At 37.7% G+C, this 20,913-nt stretch overlaps 1 protein-coding gene across 7 annotated transcripts in view; it reads left to right on the top strand.

The window, feature by feature from the left end:
• Positions 1-7,103: 7,103 nt before the first annotated feature.
• Positions 7,104-20,913, top strand: part of SLC38A9 (solute carrier family 38 member 9) — a 102,167-nt gene continuing 88,357 nt past the window's right edge. For 6 of the 7 annotated variants that reach the window (XR_009700733.1, XR_009700732.1, XM_061187800.1 and 3 more), the window contains exon 1: positions 7,104-7,428. The gene's annotated coding sequence lies outside the window, so the exon portion shown is untranslated. The remainder of the gene's footprint in view (positions 7,429-20,913) is intronic. The other variant, XM_061187796.1, reaches the window with a different exon arrangement.

Here is a 20,913-nt window from a genome sequence, read left to right as displayed (position 1 = left end):
ATTCCAACCTGGTCATTTTTACTAGAAGGAAAAGGTCCCAGTTCCACCCATTAATAAACATAAGAGTTAAAAACCATATGGATGGATGGAACCATTATAGACCCAGAATTGCTAAAGCAATCCTGAGGAAAAAGAACAAAGCTGAAGGCATAACCCTCCCAGACTTCAGACAATACTACAAAGCTACAATAATCAAAACAGCATGTTATTGGCACAAAACCAGACATATGGATCAATGGATCAGAATAAAGAGCCCAGAAATAAACCTACACACCTACAGTCAATCTTTGACAAAGGAGGCAACTGAGAAAAGACAGTCTCTGCAGCAAGTGGTGTTGGGAAAACTGGACAGCCGCATGTAAATCAATGAAGTTAGAACACTCCCTCACACCATACACAAAAATAAACTCAAAATGACTTAAAGACTTAAATATAAGACATGACATCATAAAACTCCTGGAAGAGAACATAGGCTAAACATTCTCTGAAATGGGGACTTCCCTGGTGGTCCAGTGGTAAAGAATCCACCTTACAATGCAGGGGACGCGGGTTTGATCCCTGGTCAGGGAACTAAGATCCCACATGCCGTGGGGCAACTAAGCCCGTGTGCCACAACTGCTGAGTTTGCATGCCTCAACTAGAGCCTGCATGCTGCAAACTACACGCTCTGGAACCTGCGCACCACAACTACAGAGGCCATGTGCTCTGGAGCCTGGGCACCACAACTAGAGAGAGAAAACCCACATGCTGCAACTAGAGAGAAGTCTGCACACCACAATGAAGAGCCTGCGTGCCTCAACGAAGATCCCCCGTGTGCCGCAACTAAGACCCGATGCAGCCCAAAATAAAAATAAAATAGATAAATAAATAATAAATAAATCTTTTAAAAAAACCAAAAAACATTTCTCTGAAGTAAATTGTACCAGTGTTTTCTTAGGTCAGTCTCCCAAGGCAATAGAAATAAAGGGAAAATAAACAAATGGGACCTAATCAAACTTGTAAGCTTTTGCATAGCAAAGGAAACTATAAACAAAACGAAAAGACAACCCATGGAGTGGGAGAAAATATTTGCAAATGATGCAACCAATAAGGGCTTGACTTCCAAAATATATAAACAACTCATGCAACTCAATAACAAAAACAAACAAACAACTCAATGAAAAAATGGGCAGAAGACCTAAATAGACATTTCTCCAAAGGAGACATACAGATGGCCAATAGGCACATGAAAAGATGCTCAACATCGCTAATTATCAGAGAAATGCAAATCAAAACTACCATGAGGCATCACCTCCCATGGGTCAGAATGGCTATCTTTAAAAAGTCTACAAATAATAAATGCTGGAGAGGGTGTGGAGTAAAGGGGATCCTCCTACACTGTTGGTGGGAATGTAAATTGGTACAGCCACTATGGAAAACAGCATGAAAGTTCCTTAAAAAACTAAAAATAGAGTTACTATATTATCCAGCAATCCCACTCTTGGGCATATATCTGGAAAAGACAAAAATTCTAATTTGACAAGATACATGCACCCCAATGTTCATAGCAGCACTATTTATAATAGCCAAGATGTGGAAGCAACCGAAATGTCCATCGACAGGTGAATGGATAAAGCAGATGTGGTATATACATACAAAGGAATACTACTCAGCCATAAAATAGAATGAAATAATGCCATTTGCAGCAACATGAATAGACCTAGAGGTTATCATACTAAGTGAAGCAAGTCAGAAAAAGAAAGACAAATATCATATGATATCACTTATATGTGGAACCTAAAAGATGATACAAATGAACTTATGAAACAGAAATAGACTAAAAGACATAGAAAACAAACTTATGGTTATCAAAGCAGAAAGGGGGTGCATGAGGAATAAATTAGGAGTAAAAAAATTAAAAAACTACTCAGGTGGAATCAACGTTTGAAGGAAGACCAGAATTTTATTTAAAAACATTCTGAAGTCAATTGTAATATTCATGAGCAGGTTCATCAGGTATTTGTGTGCAAGTCTGAATTTTGTTCCAATCAAATTTCCCATTTTGGAAAAGCCCTAGGAATTGCTCGATGAAGTCATCTAGCAATTGCCTGAGCCTAATCATAAAATAAGTTAGCGGGCTGGTTTCTCAGTTGTAATTCTAGAGCTCTTTCAGGACTTTCCCAATTAGCAGTTTTCATCCAATGCTGGGCCTGGCCTTTACCAACAAGCATATACCAACTAGCTGATATTAATCAGAGAAGCCAGACTGATACACCTGAATGCCTATATTAAATTCCTCAGCGAATCTGTGAAGACCTTCAGTTACTTTGGAAAAATCTTTGGCTATGGCTCGCAGTTCAGCTTCAGTCCAGAGAATATCAAGAAATTAAGCTTTTAGCCTCGATCCTCAGAATGCTAAATTTTAAAGCAACAGGTACTGACAAGTGCAGAGAAAAAGGGAGTAGGGAGAGTTTCAGAGAAAGGGGGAAGTTTGGTGAGAGAATTAGTATGGGGGTGGTGGTAAAAAAGAGGAAGACGGTGCTGTGGGAGACAACATGGGGCCAGAGGCAGAGCCTGAGACAAAGAAGCCAAGGAAGAAGAGCCTGAGGCTTCAGGAGCCATTTTACCTTTCTTTAATCATTTGTTTGCCTCAGTTAATCTTAAAGTCTTATTTTGCAGAGGCAATTTTAGACTCCTGATAATTTCAGAAAGCCTCAAAATACCCATAGAAATAAGCATTCCACTCAATTCTGGAAATTTTTGAGCTATTGTAGTCCAATTCTGTTTTAAGAAAATTAAGTTTGGGGATTTCAAAAGTTTCCCATAATGACCATTGATATTCTCAATTGCCTTTGGTCAGGTCAGTCCACTTAATTAGAAGTGCACAAGGGGAAGGACCTTGGTTTATTTTTTAACATCTTTATTGCTTTACAATGGTGTGTTAGTTTCTGCCTTATAGCAAAGTGAATCAGCTATACATATACATATATCCCCACTCCTCCCTCACCCTCCCTTTCCCACCCCTCTAGATGGACACAAAGCTGATCTCCCTGTGCTATGCAGCTGCTTCCCACTAGCTATCTATTTTACATTTGGTAGTGTATGTAGGTCCATGCCACTCTCTCACTTCCTCCCAGCTTACCCTTCCCCCTCCCCGTAGGACCTTGGTTTTAAACATAAAATTGGCTAAAGTCCCTGTAGAGGGTGTGCCCTCGAAATACTTAGATAACTGGGATCTCATTTTCTAGATGTTTTTCCTCTAGAGTAAAGAACAATTTTCAAACAGTTTAAACAGCTTACAGCACAATAGGTTCAATTCAAACAGCTTGCAAGCTCATCCCAGACAGTCTTAAGAAGACAGCTTGGTCCCTGAGAAGCCAGGACAAAGGCCCTTCCTCCCTCCCTTCCTTCCCTCCCTCCCTCCTTCCTTCCTTCCTCCCTCTCTCCCTCCTTTCTTTTGCCATTCTCCAGAAAACAGCCCTTCCAAAGGAATGGGCTGAAGGCTAAACCAGCAGTTTCATTTGAAGCAGCCCCTTCCCAAAGAAATTGGGCCAAAGTCATTTTCAGTTGAAACATTCTGATCTCAAGATCAGACCAAAGTGCCAAACGAGTACTCAAAACAAGGCCTTACCAAGAAAGATGAAACCTTTAAATAAATCCCAAATAAAGCTGGAGAGCTTCAAATGCAAAAAGGGAGTGAGCTCAGACCCAGGAGAAAAGGGTAAAGTCCTCTCCTTTGAAGAATCCAACTAATAAAGGAAAATCTCCACTCTGTGTTCTCTAGGCCTGAGGGTCAGAAAGCTACAGTTCTGGGAACAAATCCAGTTTAAAACCGTTTCTATAAATAAATTAGAATATAGCAACCTCATTGGTTTATATATTGCCTATGTTGGCTGCATTCACGCCATAAAGGCAGAATTGGGTAGTTGTTAACAGAGACCATATGGCTATAAAACCTAAAATACTTACTACCAGGCCCTTTACATAAAATGTTTGTCAATTCTTGCTTTAGGCCAGGAACATAATTGCTAGTGACCTGCAGTTCCTAAGCTATGAGGTTACCACAGGGAACTCACAAGGACTTCAGAGTATTTTAAATTTTTGAGGAAAACACAGCAACATCTGTCAGACACCATGTGAACGCTTGAGGTACTTCACAGTTTCAACATTAGATCAAGTTAATTCTTTTGGCTAACGTATCTTTTCAAAATTGAGTTTTCAGCAGTTCCTACGATCTCAAGCAAGTGTTGTGCAAAATCCAACGTGGAAGAGGAAATGAAGACAGTGATGTCCCATCTGATTTCAAGGTTTGAGAAGTTATGCAGTGCCCAATAGGTGTATACACCCAATTAGTAAGCAATTGTGGTTATTAAAGAATGAAATAAAATCTTTTTCTTTTAATTTCCATATATATTTAAATAAACACATATTAATTTGTTTGGACCTAACCACTTAGTAAACAGAAACTAAGGACACTGAGAAAAATTTACTCAGACACTAAGGGTGACACAAACGTCTAATCTAGAAGATGATCATCACTGGCTACTGATCATCAATGACTGATGAGAACCTAAAGGCGAACTTTGTAAGAGACAGTATTTGAGCCCACTGAATAGTCTTAACATCACAAATGAAAGACTTCCAGAAATGTGCTTCCTGATGTGATGGGAGGTCTATAACACCAACTATAAAGGCTTGATTTTAAAAATCAAGTTTAAGTATGATCAAGATTCTAGACTTAACTACCAGTCAGCTAATTCTATAAAGTCTGTATTCTTTGTTGTGTGACCATTCTGTTCCATTACCTTAGTGGTCAGCTAGTGATTTAGCAGAGATATCTTTATTAAATGCCTATAAGCAAAAAAAGAAAAAGAAAAAACCAGCCAAAATGCAAAAAAAACTCTCCCAGTCTTTGTCAGCTAGCTGTGTTGGGCCACTCCTTCAATGCTTAGCAGGATACTTTACATTTCTGCATTAGCCTTCACTTCCTGCTTGTACAGAGTCTGAAGGTCAGCCAGAAGTGAGAGCTTAGGGTCTTCTCAGGTCTTTTCTGAGCATGGGTCCAGACCACGGCATGCATGTGGCCTTCTGGATTCCCCAGAAGAGGAGGAAGCTTTTCAAGAAAACCCTTATTCCAGGACTTCCCTGGTGGCACAGTGGATAAGACTCCGTGCTCCCAATGCAGGGGGCCCGGGTCCATCCCTGGTCAGGGAACTAGATCCCACATGCATGCCTCAACTAAGGAGCCCGCCTGCTGCAACTAAGGTACGGCACGACCAAATAAATAAGTAAATATTTTAAAAATAGAAAACAAAAACCCCTTACTCCCCAAGTATCTGCTTCCCCAGCCTCTTCCTTCCTAGGCTTTTTGGCCTGTTTATTGTTTGTCCCAACTGTTACACCTTACCCTGGTGGCAGTGGCTAATACATTTGCTTTAAATCCTTTTGACAATCCTGCCTCAGCCCTGGGAGGCTCCAAGGCTGGGGAAACAAAGGTAAGCCCTTGAGCCAAACTTTCAGGACACCACCAGATAGGTCAAAACACAAAATTACAACTCCTTTAGAATAAGGTCCATATTACTCTCTCTGGTACCAGCAACCTACACCAGGAATGTGGGCTGCTGTCCTCAAGGCCACTGGCAAGCTGGAGATAATCACAGAGCTTTCTTGCCAAAATTCAGCAGTCTTTTCTTAAGTGTTCCCCTGGTTGTTGTGAGTTTTTTATTAGATTCCAGAGTTCCAAAAAAAAGCTGATTCTGACAGTTTCACCAGGTTATTCGTTGCTTTTGTGGAGGGAGAGTTTTCAAGTTCCCTATTCAGCCATTTTTGCTGACGTCATTCCATACCATCTACTTTCGTGCTTCTCAGCCTTGCCTAAAAATATTTTCTCAGCCTGAAAAGCAGAGAAAGAAGAAAATTTTGCCACCATTGGAGCTATCAAAAGAATGTACTGTTGATTTGAAGACAGGCTAAAAAGCAGTTGCAAAAGTTTTTTAATAAGGACACCATTAGCAAAATAACTTTTATCTGCCTTAAAGGCAATATTCATCACATTACCTGCCTTGCATTTGTCAAACCCTCAATAATAGAGGCAGAGTTCGAGAGCATAGGCTTTGGAAGAAGACCTCAGTTTGAATTCCAGATCTTCTGCCACTTGATAGTTGTTTGGCCTTGGGTAACTCTTAAAATTCTCTAGGACTGTTTCCTTATTTGTAAAATAGGGATAATATACACTTCTAGAATCATGGTAAAGAATTAATGAGGTACTTTATGTAAAATGCTTGGCACTCAGTTTTAACTATTTGCTAAATTTGGTTTCTTTCATTTGGGATTAACACATTACACTACATTGTTGGATTTTTCCTGGTTGTTTTGCTTAAAAAAAAAAAAAGCCACCGGCTTCCTACGTAACAAGAGCTTAGGTATTGCCATATGCTTTTCAGGAGACTTACCTTAAGCTGACTTTTTATAACAAGCACACCAATTTTCCTTAGACTGTATGTTTATTTGGGGTGGCTGTCGGAGAAATTGTTAGGGATGGGGAGAGGGTGCTTAAAATCCTACCAAAGCCCTTCTTTTAGCCTAGTGACTAAACTGCCAACACGTAAAAAACAAAAAACAAACCTAAATGTCTAGACAAGGGAGAGAAAGTGCCAAATCTAACAATTTTTTTTTTTTTCAAACCAGCTTCCCTTGGTGTCCACAGGGTGCAAGCACGTGATGAGAGTACAGAGCACCAGCCAGAACAGCCTGAGATGACAGACAGATAATGGGAGGTCAGCCCTAGATGGAAATGTCACATCAGCCCTTTCTCAGGTGGCCTCCGGGGTGGTCAGGACTGCAGGAGATCGCGTCCCTCCTCTTAGATGCCTTAAGGGCAGGCAGGCAACCGACTCTGGCGCAAAGGTCTGGCTGCAGATAAAACGCGATTAACCCACCTGCGCCGCCCTTCCTTTTGAAGCCGGCGGGCTGGGCTCTGCGGCGGGAGGCGTGTTGGCTGTCGCAGAGCCCTCTGGGAGTTGTAGTCCGCGGCGGCGGGAGGTTTGACTGCGGCAGCCGGCTTAGCGCTTTCAGAACTCCATCCCCCGCTGGCCCCCGCGGCCTAGGCCGTTGCCTGTTCCTGTTCGGAGGACGAGAAGCCTTGCTGCAGCAAGTTGAGAAGTTTGGGGGAGGGGTGTCCTCCTTCCCGCCGAGCTTTCTGAGATTAAGGGCTTGGCCTGCTCAGGTAGAGCACGTACCGGGTCTTGCAAACTCATCTCCCGGGAGGGAGCGGAGGGAAAGGAGGGACGCGGCTGCTAAGGCTGAGCTTGCGACGGAGTCGGCTGTTACCCGGGGAAGTTCTTTAGGGAAACGCCTCGGAACAGTGGCTTCTTGCGGGAGCGGTGAGGCCAAAGCCGGGGCCCGCGGAGACCGGTCCGGAGAGGCGGCGCGCGTTCCTACAGGGCTCGGGTGAGAGCAAGTCAGGGCCTCCGTCGGAGGCTGAGAAAGAACTCGAGGGGCTGTGGGAGTCGGTGTCTGCCGCACCTTAGGGAAAAGGCAGGGTTACCGTGGGTGAACATCCGAGTGGGAGGAGGAGAATTGGGGGAATTGCGGGAATGGGAGCGCCCTTCTCTATCCCGAGTAGGAGAGAGCTAGAGAGGGGAGGTGGGGAGGAAGCTCCTTTGGTGCCTTGAGCTAGGACCGCAGATGGGGTGAGGGCTGAGACAGGGTAAGTCCTCGTCACGCTTTTCCCCGGCTCGATTGTGAGAGACAGTGCCCATAGTAGGTGGCTTGACATCGTCCTGTCTTGGAATAATAGAGCTGGAACGGGCCTTTGAGAGCAGCTAGTCAAGCGCATTCTCTCATTTTCCAGATGAGGAAACTTAAGTCCACCGAGTTGAAGAAACTGGCTCGCTCACCACCAGACAACCGGTTAATGGCCAGCTTGACTAAAACCTAATTTTCATGACTCTCAAGCCATGCCGTAATCTGTTGCTGAGATCAGTAGATTAGCAAACTCTAGAACCTGTTCCCCCTCCTTTTATCTTCTTACTGCTTGTCATATGCAGGGTAACAGGCAGCCCCTGAAAGGAAAGGCTTTACACTTTGCAGTAGGTCAAAGAAACCCTTGTTTTAACTTGAACAAAAATCTCCTTGCCTCACAAACAACTACAAACTTCATATTAAGAATAAAGGTTGGTAGCAAGCTAAGATGTCACCTATAGTTTCTTTGCCTCGAAGAAAATAAAGTTCACCTTTCCTTTCCCACTGTATGCCCACTAGAGCTCTGAAAACATTTAGCCTTAGATTTCTTCTCTCAATCTTAAATGCTGGATATCTCAGTTACATACATAAAAATAATGCTGTTTATTGTGATTTTTATAATACCCTAAATAGTTACAATAAAGGGTAAACAGCATAGGAGGATGGGTATACCTGAATTACAAATTAAAATAATGATTTATAGTATTTTTTTAAGAGATACGAGCATAAAAGTAAAAAAAAAAAAAAAAGAAGAAGATAAAAATTTCTAGCAAGCCAGCATTTTATAATACACTTAAATTTCAGTACTTGCCAGTATTCTTTCTTTCCTGCTGCCTAAACATAACTAGAGCATTTAGTGTTCCCAGTGTGAGAGGAGAGGTTCCTTGGTGCCATTGCATTGTTCTGACTACTAATTTCTTTATTAAAACACATTGTCTTCCAGCACTGTGAAATTTAACACCTTTTGAAGGATTTATTGATCAGATTGGAAGCATGTTCCAACTGTGACATCAGAATTTGAATATTATGGCTCCTATTGGCTCACCATTAAGCAATTCATAAGGAAGAGGTTTAGATAAAGTTTGTTACTGGACTTTATAGAAGTTACAGACTTACATAGAAGAACATACATATACATAACTGCTTTCACCAGGCTGGCTTTTTAATGATATGGTTCCAATTGCTTTTATATTGGCATACTACAGAGGTGGGTAAACTATGACCAAATTTGGCCACTGCCAAATGTATTTACTTTTTATATGGTTTTACTGGAACACAACCATGCTTACTCATTTATATATTGTCTTTTGTGCTACAGGCAGAGTTGAGTAGTTGCAGAGACCATATGGCTGGCAAAGCCTAAAATATTTACTATCTGGCCCTTTACAGAAAAAAAATTATCAACCCCTGGCCTGGTGAACTGAATGTAAATATAGTATCTAAAACTCTACCATTTGCAGAAGTATTAGTTAATAGTAATTTTCACTCATAAATACTTGTATGGTGGGTTCATAATCCATTTCTTTGGGCAAAAGCTAGTACATCCTATTGCAGATTGTTGCTAGCATCTTGGCATATGTATTATAGGTTTGCTTTTGTAAAGAATTGTCAAAGAAAGTTTCTGAACGTAGTGTGGAAAGGGCTGACATTCTTTGAGATATACTGATGCTCACAGTTTATAACTTTTAAAAATAACATTATAAGAGCTTCCTTTGGTTGTTCTCTATGTTCTTCTCATGGAGATAAGTGCTTCAGCATAGGCACCAGCAAGCAAGTTAATAAGCTGTTTTCATATTGAGACCCCATACTAAAACCAATCTTAAATGATAAGGGTCTTACTATTAAATGACTTACCTTTGACATTAATAATCTTGCATCTGGGACTTTAATGTCTTAAAGATCAGAGGATTGAATGAAATAGAAGTGAATATATCTGTTTACGTCATTTTGTGTATTTAACTCCCTATATTAGTGTTAGTCTATGGCAAATTAGTGTTATAGGAATATTTAAAATTTTACTTAATCATTGATAGCACTAGTCTGTGTTACCATCTAAGTAATATTAGCTATGAAACTCCAATTCACCTCTCAACCTAATTCATCAAACTTCGGTTTATAGTTCTCCTCAAGACTTTCAAAAAGGTATTAAATTTCCTTTGAAACAGCATTCTGGGGGAATTTGAAGTTCAGGTTAATTGACTAATTGAGGCAACTGAAAATGATCAATTTCCTTACAATTCTTCATATTTACTTGAATGTTAATAAATCTTTGAAAGGCACTAGGAACTTTGGACTCATTCATGATTTATTTTGAATCATTGAAATATCATCAGTTTTCTGCTTGTTTGGAATAAAAAGCTAATTTGACAATGCCACAAGATTTCAGATTTGCTCAGGACAAATACATGTATGTGATTAAACTGGGAACTTTATGTCAATTCCTGAATGTCCTTCATATTTTCCCCAACCTTGATTATCACTTTTTGTTAAGGCTGACTGAAATCTAAGAACCTTTCTAGATTTTCCTCTTTTCTGGTTTCCTAACATTCAATATTCAGTGGAAGTATCATCTCCAGGACATAAAAGAATCCTGTTTCTAAACTCAACCACATTCTCAGTTTAGTTTAGGAACCAATACAGTGGAGAGTATTGCTTAACAAAGTAAGAAGTGTAGCCATTTTTTTCTGCCATTGTTTAAGCAGGTATCTTTTTTCCTACTCTGACTTGGCTATTGACCTTTCCTGTGTTTCACTGCTGCTGGAAGGATTATTGCCGTCCAAGGAAATATCTAGCCTTGAGACAAAGAAGTTTGCATCAAGAGAAACAAATTCATCTAATAGTTTGCTTCAAGAAAAACATGTTTTAAATTTGTAATCCAGATACTTGGGCACACATCTTCACTCTTCTAGTCCTAAACTTTGTTTTAAAGAGTTTAAGGCCATTTGTCATTCTAGGTATTATTGCTTTTTTGTTTACGAATCTGAACAAGACCTGATTTTCAGATGCTTCTTTTGTCTTCCAAATAGCCTGCCTCCTTCTTTGCAGCAGACATCCCACTAATAGTGGGAAATAGCATTTGGGATCAAAGTGGCCTGGTTTCATTCCCAATTGTGGCTTTATTAGTTACGTGATTTAGGACAAGTTACTTCTGAACTTCGTGGTTTTTTATTTATTTATTTTTTTGTATCAGTAATTTGAAGGTAATACCTACTTCCCAAATCCTAAAGTATTAGTTGCAATTAAACAACATGTAAACATTAGGCCAGTAGTAGGCATTCAATAAATAAATGTTAGTTCCATCTCCCACTACCTTTCTATTGACTTGTCTTTTTCTCTGAGTTTTTCTCCAAAGTGACACTGTTTTGTTCTTCAGAAATGAATTCTTTCCCTTTAGGTCTATTCTGTTTGTGACAGTTCAGTAATTCTATGAAGCTCAATTTCTTTATCTTTCTTACCTCATGGGGTTTACTCACTTTATGCTAAAGACATGTACATATGTCAGCTGATTTTATTCAGGCCACTAAATTAAGCCAAAATATAATTTTGCTAGTTACTTTTAAAGAACCAAATTCATAATAAAAATGATAGCTCTGTTTATTGAGCACTCATGTGGGCCGGTCACATTATTACGTGCATTATCTCATTTAAATCTCAAACCAAATTCCCTTAGGGAATTTAAGTAAGTTGCCCAAAGTCACACAGTAAATCCAGGATTCAAATCCAAGCAGTCTTATGTGAGCTATCAACCACCACATTCTACTTAATAGCATCAGAATAGGCCATATCCCAGTTTAACCATTGTGTATAATTCAAACAAATGAATACCTTCTGAAGGTGGTTTCATCAGTTTTTGTAGATTTAGGAGCAATAAGGTTCTGCCTGCTTACCAATATTAAAAATTTTCTCTAGCATTTCTTAACAATTCTGTTGATGACTTTTTCCTCCCACAGTATAACAGTTTCATTAAGCTCATTTCATTAAACTTAGTTTAAGTTCACAAATAATAGTAGCAAACTCCTATATAAAGTTCAGTAGTGCTTGGAATAGTTCCAGATGCTTACACATTAATTTATAGATTATTTTATGTGCTTTAGATTTTCTTTTATAAATTTCCCCCAAGTTCTTTAAGTTATTCTTTTTGATGAAAGAGTACTGGCTTCCTGACAGTCAACTTTTCAATTTCTAAAATATTTAATTTTTTAAATTGAGATGATATTTTAAAAACTCTCTAAAGTTAATAACTTCTCTACTATATGTTTATTTTCCAAGCTTTTAATTCCTATGCCATGTCCATCTTTATTTATTTTCCTTTTCCTTTTTTTTTCTAATTGAGATACAGTTGATGTATAATATTACATAAGTTACAGGTGTACAACATAGTGATTCACAATTTTTAAAGGTTATACTGCATTTATAGTTATTTTAAAATATTGGCTCTATTCCCTGTGTTGTACAATATATCTTTCTAGCTTATTTATTTTATACATAATAGTTTGTAACTCTTAATCCCCTACCCGTATCTTGCCCCTCCCTGCTTCCCTCTCTCCACTGGTAACCACTAGTTTGTTCTCTGTATCTGTAAGTCTGTTTCCTTTTTGTTATATTCACTAGTTTGTATTATTTTTTAGATTCCACATATAAGTGATATAATGCAGTATTTGTCTTTGTCTGACATTTCACTTAGCATAATACCTTCCACGTTCATCCATGTTGTTGCAAATGTCAAAATTTCATTCTTTTTTATGGCTGAGTAGTGTTCCATTATACATATACCACATCTTCTTTATCCATTCATCTGTTGATGGACACTTAGGTTACTTCCGTATCTTGGCAGTTGTAAATAATGCTGCAATGAACATTGGGGTACCTGTATCTTTTTGAATTAGTGTTTTCATTTTTTCTCAGATATATACCCAGGAGTGGAATTGCTGGGTCATATGGTAGTTCTATTTTTAGTTTTTTGAGAAATTGCCATACTGTTTTCCACAGTGGTTGCACCAATTTACATTCCCACCAACAGTGTATAAGGGTTCCCTTATATCTACATCCTCACCAAGACTTGATATTTCTTACTTTTTTGATGATAACCATTCTAATGGGTGTGAGGTGATATCTTATTGTGGTTTTGAATTTCCCTGATGATTACTGACGTTGGCCATCTGTATGTCTTCTTTATAAAATGTCTATTCAGATCTTCTGCCCATTTTTAAATTGGGTTGTTTGTTTTTTTGTTGAGTTGTATGAGCTGTTTATATATTCTGGGTATTGACCCCTTATCAGTCATATCATTAGCAAATATTTTCTCCCATTCAGTAGGTTGTCTCTTTGTTTTGTCGGTGGTTTCCTTTGTGCTGCACAAAAGCTTTTAAGTCTGATTAGGTCCTATTTTGCTTTTATTTCCTCTGCTTTAGCATACAGATCAAAAAATATATATATGTTGCTGTGGTTTATGGCAAAGGGTGTTCTGCCTGTGTTTTCCTCTAGGAGTTTTATGGTTTCCGGTCTTACATTTAGGTCTTTAATCCATTTTGAGTTTATTTCTGTATATGGTGTGAGAAAATGTTCTAATCTCATTCTTTTACATGTGGCTGTCCAGTTTTCCCAGCACCACTTATTGAAGAGACTGTCTTCTCCATTGTATATTCTTGCCTCCTTTGTCACAGATTAATTGACCGTAAGTGCATGGGTTTATTTCTGGGCTTTCTCATCCTGTTCCATTGATCTATTTGTCTGTTTTTGTGCCAGTACCATAGTGTTTTGAGTATTGTAGCTTTGTAGTATAGTCTGAAGTCAAGAAACATTGTTCCTCCAGCTCTGTTCTTCTTTCTCAAGATTATTTTGGCTATTCGGGGTCTTTTGTGTTTCCATACAAATTTTAAAATTATTTGTTCTGGTTCTGTGAAAAATGCCCTTGGTATTTTTATAGGGATTGCAATAATCTGTAGATTGCCTTGGGTAGTATGGTCATTTTAACAATATTAATTCCAATCCATGAGCACAGTATACCTTTCCATCTGTTTATGTTGTCTTCAATTTCTTTCATCAGTGTCTTATAATTTTCCAAGTATAGGTGTTTTGCCTCCTGAGATAGGTTTATTCCTACGTATTTTATTCTTTTTGATGCAATGGTAAATGGGATTGTTTTCTTAATTTCCCTTTCTGGTAATTCATTTCTAGTGTATAGAAGTGCAACAGATTTCTCTATATTAATTTTGTATCCTGCAACTTTACTAAATTCATTGTTGAGCTCTAGTACTTTTCTGGTGGCATCGTAGGATTTTCTTTGTGTAGTGTCATGTCATCTGCAAAGTGTTACCTTTTTACTTCCTTTCCAATTTGGAATCCTTTTATTTCTTTTTCTTGCCTGATTGCTGTGGCTAGGACTTCCAATATTATGTTGAATAAAATTGGCAAGAGTGGGCATCCTTGAGTTGTTGCTGATCTTAGATATCCACCTTAATTTAAAATGTATTTTTCATTGATATTTTATATAGAATGTTTTTACTCCTTACATCCAGGGGATACTTTTTTCAAGTTATTTAGTGAAATTGACAGTTTTAGACTAAGGATATTTAATAGGACTCTCAATCCTAGTTTTGTAAATTAGTGGGTCAAAGTAATCTTAATTCTGCCTTTAGTTTTAAAACTTAAGACCAAAGAAGTCAACTGAATTATTAATCAGTTTTATTACATTAAAAAAGGAACTGAAAAATCAAGCTTCTGTTTTTGCATATCAGCTAACTGTTCTGATGAAACTACTTAGCTTATTCACAGTTCCTTTTATCTTAGTGAGATTTTAGTAACAATTGCTATTGAACAGTGTACACTTTATATTCAAGATCATTTCTGATGCTCCACATTTGAATATATATGTTATATGGCTCTATGTTTCAAACAGTCAATTAAACTTTTTACCTTAAAAGAATAAATCTTGCACTGATCTATTACAAAGCTAATTTGGGAGTCACGACTAGCAAGTGGTGTAGATATGAGCTAAAAGTGAAATGAAGAACAGAAAATCATAATTGATTATTAGCATCCTGCTAGGTTTTATTATTTAAGTGATTTAGGACAAGTTACCTGACTTCTTGACTTCATAAATTATATTTTTTAAGTTTGTTGAGGATAGGGACCATGAGTTGTTTTTTTTTTTTTCTATTTTTCTCAGTACCCCAGTACCTTGTAGAGGCTCATTGAGAACTTGTTGGATGAATATATTGTTCAGAGTTTACCATTACTCAGTATTTTAGTTGTCTCATCTTAAAATAGATCATCATTTTTATGTTCATACTCTTTATAAGATACAGAAATAAGGCCCTTCTTGATTGGAAATGGTAATACAGTAGATCTTGAACAACACAGGTTTGAACTGCTCAGGTCCACTTATATGTGGGTTTTTTTCAATATTATGTACTACAGTACTACACCATCCATGATTGGTTGAATCTACAGATGCAGAATTGCAGATACTTGACTGTCAAGTTATACACCAATTTTCAACTGCAGAGGCACAGTTAACTCCCTCATTGTTGAAGGGTCAACTGTATTTGGTTTTGCCTTTTTTGAAAAGTTACTGTTAAAATTACTATTATTACTTTATAAGGTAATACTTTAACATTTTTATTTAACATTATTTATCTTCAGTAGAACTAAGTTAATGAGAGCTTTGGCTTAATTGTTGAACAGAAACACAGAAGAGCAGAATAGGGAAATGGAAAGGAGAGAAACAGAAAAGAAAACACATGCTGGGGAATAGAATATGTTACCAACATCTCTATCACATAATAGTGGCATGTTGGCAATATTTGCTTAGCTCTTTGTTACTAAGAAGAATTTTTCATTTAAAAAAAATAGGGAAAAACTCAAGAGGCTGCATATGTTTTTTAAAAAAAAGTATTTTTATTTGGTTTTTGAAAGGAATAATAATACATTTGAACATTTATTTTCACATTACAAAGTACTAAGTATAATATGCATCATGTCATTTAATTCTCAAACACCCCAGTGAAGAGGATGTTATTATTTCCATTTTGCAAATGGGAAAATAGTCTCGTGGAGGTTAAATGGTTAGTCTTAAATTACACAGGTAGTGAGTGGCAAATATAGGACTCTCCCTCAGAAACCCCATTTCCTTTCTACTTTGCCGTAAATGCTACAATTAGAAAAATAAGATCAGTGGACATTAAACTCCATTAAACAAATACAGCAATAATAAAACTATACTTGTTGAGTAGTCTGGGCTGTAACAAGAAAGAGAAGTAAAGGTGAAAGATAAAAGAGAGGAGGAAAGGCCAAAGAACAGGAAAAACAGCACAGCATAGTGGCAAAGAATACAGGCTCTGGACTTAAACTGTGTAGGCTTGAATTCGAACTCTGCCACTTACTAACTTTGTAATCAATTACTTACCTTCTCCATGCTTTGTATCCTTTTCTATAAAATGAAGGTAATAATAGTAACTTATAGGTTGAGGATAAAAGGTAAAGCACTTGGTTTTGTGTTAAAACCTGTTTACTTCCTTTTATGGAGTTCCCTTTTTTTAATAATTGTGAAATACAACATCCTACAAAAAAGTGCATCGAACGTAAGTATATTGAATAATTATAACCAAATGGCCATGTAACCACAATCAAGTTAAAGAAATAGAATACTGCCATTACCATATAAGGTGCCTTCCTATCTTTCCCTAACACAACCTCCTATTTTCCCCCTTAGGGCAGATTTCTCAGTCTCAGGACATTTTTGGCTAGGTAATTCTTTGTTGTAGGAAGCTAGCCTGTGCATTGTAGGATCTTTAGCAGCATCCCTAGTCTCTACCCACTGGGTGCTAATAGCACTTCCCTCAGTTGTAACAACCAACTGGGTGAGGCCAAATTCCTTACTATACCACTCCACAACTCTCTACCTGCTTGTGTGGTGAGTAAACTCTAAGGGTACAAACAGAGAGCTCCACTGTAGAAATCTTGGTAACAAATGATGGTAGTCAGAGTCTGGATATATTTGAAGGAAAGCCAACAAGATTTCCTAATGGATTGAATGTAGACTGAGAAAAAGAAGTTATGAGTGATTCCAAGAATTTTAGCTTGAGCAACTAGAAGGATAGAAATACCATTAACTGAAATCAGGAAAACAATGCATGGGGTAGCTTTTCAGGAAAAAGTCAAAAGTTCAGTTTTAGACAGGTTCCACTTGTCTATTATATCCAAGTAAAGATGTTAAGTTGGATATATACATATACCAAATCATTATGTTGTGCATCTAAAATTAGTATAATGTTATATGTCAATTATATCTCAATTTTTAAAAAGATGTTAAGTCAGTAGTTGGATATGCAAGTCTGAAATTTAGGAGAGAAGTTTTGGCTAGAAATATAATGTGAAATTTGTCATTATCTAGATCAATAGAACTTTCTACAATGATGGAAATGTGTTATACCTACACTGTGCAGTATGGTAGCCACTAGCCACATGTGGCTAGAGTGACTCAGGTACTGAATTTTTTTAAATTTAATTTTAATTAATATAAATTTAAGTAATCACTTGTGACTAGTGGCTACTGTATTGTATAACACAAGTGACGATATTAAAACCATGAGATTGGATAACATTACCTAAAAATTGAGATAAACAGAGAAGAGTACAAAGACTGACCCTTGAGACTACAATTTTTTTTTTAAATAAATGTATTTATTTTTGGCTGCGTTGGGCCTCCGCTGCTGCACGTCGGCCCTCTCTAGTTGTGGCGAGCAGGGGCCACCCCTCACTGCGGTGCACGGGCTTCTCATTGCAGTGGCCTCTCCCGCTGCAGAGCATGGGCTCTAGGCGTGCAGGCTTCAGCAGTTGTGGCACGCGGGCTCAGCAGTTGTGGCTCGCAGGCTCCAGAGCACAGTCCCAGCAGTTGTGGCACACGGGCTCAGCCGCTCCATGGAATGTGGGATCCTCCCAGGCCAGGGATCGAACCCATGTCCCCTGCATTGGCAGGCGGATTCCTTAACCACTGTGCCACCAGGAAAGCCTGAGACTCTAAATTTTAAGAAGTCTGGAGACAAGGAGCAAACAGTGAGCAAAGGAGACAGAAAAGGAGGAGGGACCAGAGAGATATAGAAAAACCTGAAGCCCTGTTGAATCAGTTTATTAAGGAAGAGAGTGATTCCTTGTGGCAAATATTTCTGATAGGGCAAGCAAATTAAAGACTGAGAAATTGAGTTTACCAATATGGAGGACATTGGTGATCTAATAAGAGCAGGTTTTGTGTAGTGATGGGGAAGATAGCCTGATTAGCGTGGGTTTAAGAAAGAATGGGAGGATCTTATCTATTTTATGCTTTCTATTTGTCCTACCTCTTTTACATTTTTTTCTCCTTCCTTACCTTTCTTTAGGTCATTTATTTTTTAACATTCTCCTTTCTCCCTCTCCTAGATTATAAGTTATATATTGTTTTCTATTATGTGAGTAGTTACCTTTAAAATTACACCATACATCACATCAAAGTGTAATGTTGATCTGGACAATACAAGGGCTTTAGTACATTTTAATTCCAAGAACTTCACTTGATCTTTTCCCCCTTTGGTCTGGAATTTTAATTTTTTTTTTCCAACTCTGTAACATATTGTTTATTGATTCTGCTTGAATTCATTAAACTTCTTGAATCTGCAGATCATTATTTTTTATGAATTCTCGAAAATCCTAAGCCATTATCTCTTCAATATTACCTCTGCTATCTCCTCTCTTTCCGGTTCACCAATTACATGCATGTTAGACCTTCTCATTCTATCTCTTGTCTTTTAACCTCTCTTCCACAATTTCTGCCTTTTTTTTTCCTCTCTCTTTGCCGCGTTCTGGATAACTTCTTCTGATTTATCTTCTAGTACATTAATTTTTCTCTTCAATTTCTTTAATAAAAGTTGCTAATTTTATTTATTCAGTATTATTTATAGATTTATTTGTTATTAAGGTACCATTGGCTTATAAAATTGTTCATTATATTTCTACTTCTGTATACCCTACAGTGTGCTCACCACCAAAAATTTACTTTCCATCCATCACCATACAGTTGATCCCCTTTACCCTTCTCTCTGCCCTTTTCCCTCTGATAACCACTACTCAATATTCTTGGTATCCATGTGTTTGTTTTTGTTTAGTTTGTTCATTTATTTATTTAATTTGTTTTGTTTTTTATATTCCACATATAAGTGAAATCACACAGTATTTATTTCTCTGACTTATTTCACTTAACATAATATCCTCAAGGTTCATCCATGTTGTCATAAATGGCAAGGTTTCATCTTTTTTTATGGCTGAGTAGTGTTTCATTGTATGTATATGCCACACCTTCTTTATCCATTCATTCATTGTTGGGCACTTAGGTTGTTTCTGTACTTTGGAAATATTTCTTACACTATTGAAAATAGTGCCGCGATGAACATAAGAGTGCATATATCTTTTTGAAGTAGTGTTTCTTTGTATAAACACCAAGAAGTGGGATAGCTGGATCATATGGTACTTCCATTCTTAATTCCTTGAGGAATCTCCATACTGTTTTCCATAGTGGCTGCACCAGTTTACATTCCCACCTACAGTGTGTAAGTGTTCCCTTATATCTACATCCTCACCAACACGTGTTATTTCTTGCCTTTTTGATAATAACCATTCTAATGGGTGTGAGGTGATATCTTATTGTGGTTTTGATCCCTAATAATCCCTAATAATTGATGATGTTGAACATCTTTTCATGTGCCTGTTGGCCACCCGTATGTCTTCTTTGGAAAATGTCTATTTATCTCCTCTGCCCATTTAAAAAATTGGGTTGTTTGGTTTTTTTGTTGCTGAGTTGTAAGAGTTCTTTATATATTTTGGATATTAACTCCTTATTGGATATATGGTTTGCAAATATCTTCTCCAACTTGGTAGGTTGTCTTTTCATTTTGTTATTGGTTTCTTTTGCTGTGCAGAAGCTTTTTAGTTTGATGTAGTCCCATTTGTTTCCCTTGCCTGAGGGGACATATCTAGTAAGATATTGCTAAGACTGATGTCAAAGAGCCTACTGCCTGTGTTTTCTTCTAGAATTTTTATGGTTTCAGGTCTTACATTCAAGTTTAATCAGTTTTGACTTGATTTTTGTGTGTGGTGTGAAATAGTGGCATAGTTTCATTTTTTTTTTAATGGTTGTCCAGTTTCCCAACACCATTTATTGAAGAGACTATCCTTTCTCCATCGTATATTCTTTGCTTCTTTGTCGTATATTGTCCATATAAGTGTGGGTTTATTTCCAGGCTCTCAATTCTCTTCCATTGATCTATATCTTTTTCTGCCAAAACCATCTGTTTTGATTACTGTAACTTTGTAATATAGTTTGAAATCAGGGAGTGTGATAGCTCCAGCTTTGTTCTTTTTTCTTAGGGGTGCTTTGGCTATTGGGAGTCTTTTGTGGTTCTATATATTTTTTAGATTTTTTTTTTTTTTGCTATTATATTTCTGTGAAAATTGTGCTTGGGATTTTGATAGGGATGGCATTGAATCTGTAGATTGCCTTAGGTATTATGAACATTTTAATAATGTTAATTCTTTGAATTTATGAGCACAGAATATCTTTCCAGTTATTTGTGTCTTTAATTTCTTTTAATGATGTCTTATAGTTTTTATTGTTCAGGTCTTTCAACTTCTTCGTTAAATTTATTTCTAGGTATTTTATTCTTTCTGTTGCAATTGTAAAGGCAATTATTTTCTTTTTTTTTTAAATAAATAAATTTATTTATTTATTTATTTTTGGCTGAGTTGGATCTTTGTTGCTCCACACAGGCTTTTTCTAGTTGCGGCGAGTGGGGGCTACTCTTTGTTGTGGTGCGCGGACTTCTCATTGTGGTGGCTTCTCTTGTTGCGGAGCACGGGCTCTAGGTGCTCGGGCTTCAGTAGTTGTGGCTTGTGGGCTCTAGAGCACAGGCTCAGTAGTTGTGGTGCACAGGCTTAGTTGCTCCGCGGCATGTGGGATCTTCCTGGACCAGGGCTCAAACCCGTGTCCGCTGCATTGGCAGGTGGATCCTTAACTACCGTGCCACCAGGGAAGCCCCCAGTTATTTTCTTAATTTCTCTTTCTGATAGTTCATTGTTAGTGTATGGAATCACAACAGACTTCTGTGTATTAATTTTGTATCTGCAGCTTTACCAAATTTATTGATGAGTTCTAGTAGTTTTTTG

This window comes from Eubalaena glacialis, chromosome 4, assembly GCF_028564815.1.
Source record: "Eubalaena glacialis isolate mEubGla1 chromosome 4, mEubGla1.1.hap2.+ XY, whole genome shotgun sequence".
Taxonomy (NCBI): Eukaryota; Metazoa; Chordata; class Mammalia; order Artiodactyla; family Balaenidae; genus Eubalaena; species Eubalaena glacialis.
Note: the sequence above shows the minus strand (reverse complement) of the source record. Positions and strands in the feature narration are given on the sequence as shown.